This window comes from Osmerus mordax, chromosome 13 (assembly GCF_038355195.1).
Source record: "Osmerus mordax isolate fOsmMor3 chromosome 13, fOsmMor3.pri, whole genome shotgun sequence".
Lineage (NCBI taxonomy): Eukaryota > Metazoa > Chordata > Actinopteri > Osmeriformes > Osmeridae > Osmerus > Osmerus mordax.
This window is the reverse complement of record NC_090062.1, coordinates 3,337,618-3,341,278: the sequence shown is the minus strand read 5'-3', so window position 1 is coordinate 3,341,278 and position 3,661 is coordinate 3,337,618.

Genomic DNA, 3,661 nt, shown 5'->3' with positions numbered 1-3,661 from the left:
AAGAATTACTTGACTGCACAGAGTTTTTGTGGCCTCCTTCTGTGTCCCCTGTGGGCGAGGTTAAAATGTTATAAAACAAAAATATAGAAAGCTGAGTTTTTCTTTTTTTGGACATTGGAACCCACTTTAATAGTGCCACAGCAGTAATTGTAATGTTATTTTCAGTGTTGTGCTACATCTCCAGAGTTGCAGTGAGGCCCATTTCACTTCCTCTGCCAAACACTGTTCCTGGCAATTTACCTGAACCAACCAGAAAAAAATCGGTGCCCTTGTACTGAAAGCAAAAAATCGGTCCTTCTTGCAGTAAGTCTAACATTATTATCAGGTTGTTACAAACCATTGATTCTAAACCACAGGACATGGAACACAACATCAACATCATTCATTGATGACTGCAGCAGTCTTAAAGGTCCATTCCTATTTGGAACAGGACAAACATGGTTGAGAGTAGATGCATTTTATCAAATGTTAGTGCTATAAAAAAAGAATACAGTGCCATTACCCAGTGTTATGGTCAAGCTATATTATACTAACTCCATATTATGGTCCCCCTGGGCCGCATACTCTGTTCCTACTGAAGTCCAGACCGATTCCAATGTTTTTTAAACTGAGAGTGTTTCACACCTCCGGCAGGCTCCAGCTCCTCAGCCTGTAGAGTCTGGAGTGAGAGATTCCCTCACCTCAGTGTCATTTCCACAGCACATGGCATTTAGCGCATCCTTGAGCACTTTATGTACTGTACCAGACCTTAAACGCCTTCAGCAGGTTGCCACTGTTTCAGCGCTCCACACTAGGGAGGTCTAGAGGGAATCCTCCCTGCCAGCTTGATCATTTTGTCGGCTCCCAGAAGTGAATCATCACCAGCGGTTCACATACTCCATGTGCCAGAGTAAATCTTTCAGGTAAGAATGATTCTAATTTCACCTTAGTATTACATGGAAAGCTATAATGCATAAAACTGGTTTAAAGTCAACCACCCGCTGTGACACAGGGTGACCACTGTCACATGACCACTGTCACACTCGTTAGTAAATAGTAAATACATAAATATCAGTATTATCATGATAAACATGCAAGATCCAATTTCGGTGTTAAGGAGAAAGTTATCAACAGGACTTCGACCAGTACAACAGCCAGGCATCTGTGGGTGCAGGCAGTGAAGCATCTGAGAACCGTGGTGGTCAGTATTCTAGTCTGTGCTGTTCACCCCAGCCACTGACCTCCTGTCATCTCTGACTGGGAGACGCACACCTGAAAATGCCCCGGACAACAGGCGGTCTGTGTTTGTGTCGTCCACAGCTCATCGATCAGATGTACAGCGATTTATCCTGCTGCCCAGGCACCGGCTGTGACACGCTCTGTTTCCTGACGATTATATTTCACTGAGGCTCTAAATCACTCAGCTTGAACTAATCTAGATGGGGGCAGAAGTTTTCCAACAGAGATGAGATTTCAGGCCATGAAAAGGTTCTCTTCTCTTTTTCACTTTCTTTCTTGGGCTGACGGCCCTTCTCCTTTTCCTAATTGCGAAATATTCATCATCCATACAGTGGGAAGATTAGAATCCCCAATACTGCTGATTCAACAATACAGCCAGGACTGAAATAGCCAGCATTTTCCATTTGAGTAATTTGATCTCTCAGCATTAAACCACAGTAAGCTTATATGCTCTGACATACCATTACCCTACAGTATTTCCTTAAGATTATGTTAGAAAGCGGTCTCTGCTTGTCGTCAATTAATACTACCATAAACACTCCAGAAATTCGGGTGATGTAGCATCTTTGTATCAAACGATTTCCCCATATACATATTCATCAGTATCTTAGTGACAATCTAAAAGAGAAATTAGATTATTTGACCACTGTGCTTTCTCTAATGTAAGTATATTTGCTGACAAAATGTCTTTGCCTTACGTAATATCTCCCTTAACCCCCATTCTCATTCTTTATCCAAGACACCCTCCACCTCCCCGTCTCAATCTCTCTCTCCCTGGTAGAAGCTTATTGCCGGTGATAGCTGGCTCCCACATGGCACAAGGTTGGGTTTTGTTCCTGGAGCGTGCTAAACATGTTGACAGATGTCACCCAGCGTCTGCCCAGGCAGGGGCCGATCCCCGCGGCACAGGGCGATAGGATGAGGGATCAGCTGAACGCTGGGGGCCATGGGCTCCAGTCAGCCTTGAGTAATGTGACCGTGTTTCCCACCGCCTGTTCACCTCTAGAGGGACTCGGACCACGTCCCTCGATCCCTGGCTGCACGGTGTCCAGCCCGGCCCGCTTATGGGGTCTGCCAGGAGAGACGAGCCTCACCCGTCCTGGAACACTGGTGCTCACACTGATTCAGCAGAGCCCAGACCCGCCTCATATTACGGAAGTGAAGCCAAGTTTCCTTTCTTCTGCCACCATTCCTATTTCAGGGTGAAACTGAGAGGCTCAGGTGGTACGACATGACAGTCATAAGGGAAGAAGAACATGGGAACAACATCTGTTAAATCAAGCTGCTGTTTTATATAATTCATCTCAGGTTGAGTCAAGCTAAGATGAAATATACATTTCAGAGTTGTTTTTCCCCTCTCTCGTCATCCTTTAAGGCTACGCCAGCACCGTGTCAAATATTTTTCTGTCACCGTTAATTGGTTGAGTCATCAAGGCCAGTCTGGGCATATAAGTGGCGTGTAATCAAAGAGCTGAGCGACTCTGACAATCAATCCCGCATCTTCAGACTCCGAAATCCGGGTCCCACTAGGTGACTGAGAGAGACAGTTCCTTTGATGTTCACTGCGGTTGGGAACGCGGCGGTTCAATATCTGCTACCAAGAAGGAGTGAGGCTGCTTAATTCTCTCCTTCAGTTCTCCACCATAACTCAATGTGGAAGCAGAGGACAGAACTGGAGTCAATGTTGCCTGGTGAGAGAAAACACTCTATTCAGTCTCTTGAAGACATAAATCACAGATGGCGTAAACAGAAAAAAACAGGGAAACATTAAACACAAAGACAATTGTTCAGCCAGAGGCTTTGTATCAACTCTTTCCAAAATGAGGAATGGACATTTCAGTAGGTAAACAAATCTTTGTGTCTTTGAAACTGTGATGAGGCTCTATCAGACGGTAACACTTCTGACATCATTATATTCTCCAGCCACATTGTCTGTTTATCTTTTCTTTTGAGGATTGAAGGTAAAACGCCAAACTATGCAGTACGGAGCATACATTTGTTGGCAATCTCTCTTTTGTTCAACAGAAATTGTTTGCTTCACAGTGAGAGGAATTTAACAGGTGCTGCTATCTAACATTGCATGGGGCTGTGAGGGGGAGAGAGAAAAGATAGAAAACAATGAAATATAACTCCTGAGAGTCAGAGAAGAAGGGATTATCCTTCCAACTATTATCTTTCTCCTGTCAGGAAATGTTCTTACATCGGTGAGCGTAACCAAGCAGCCTGCCACCTATCATGGATAAATGATTCTCTATTCAGGGCAAATTGTCATTCTGCGCCATAGTAGAACATTGCCTAATCTTAGAATCTTAAAAGCAGGTGTTGGGATTAACACTGTATTTTCATTACAGAAAATATGAATTGCCTGCACCTGATTTCCAGAATATGATGGTGGATTGTTCCTCTCATTTGTCTGTGTTATGCTCAATGATTCAATCTTTCC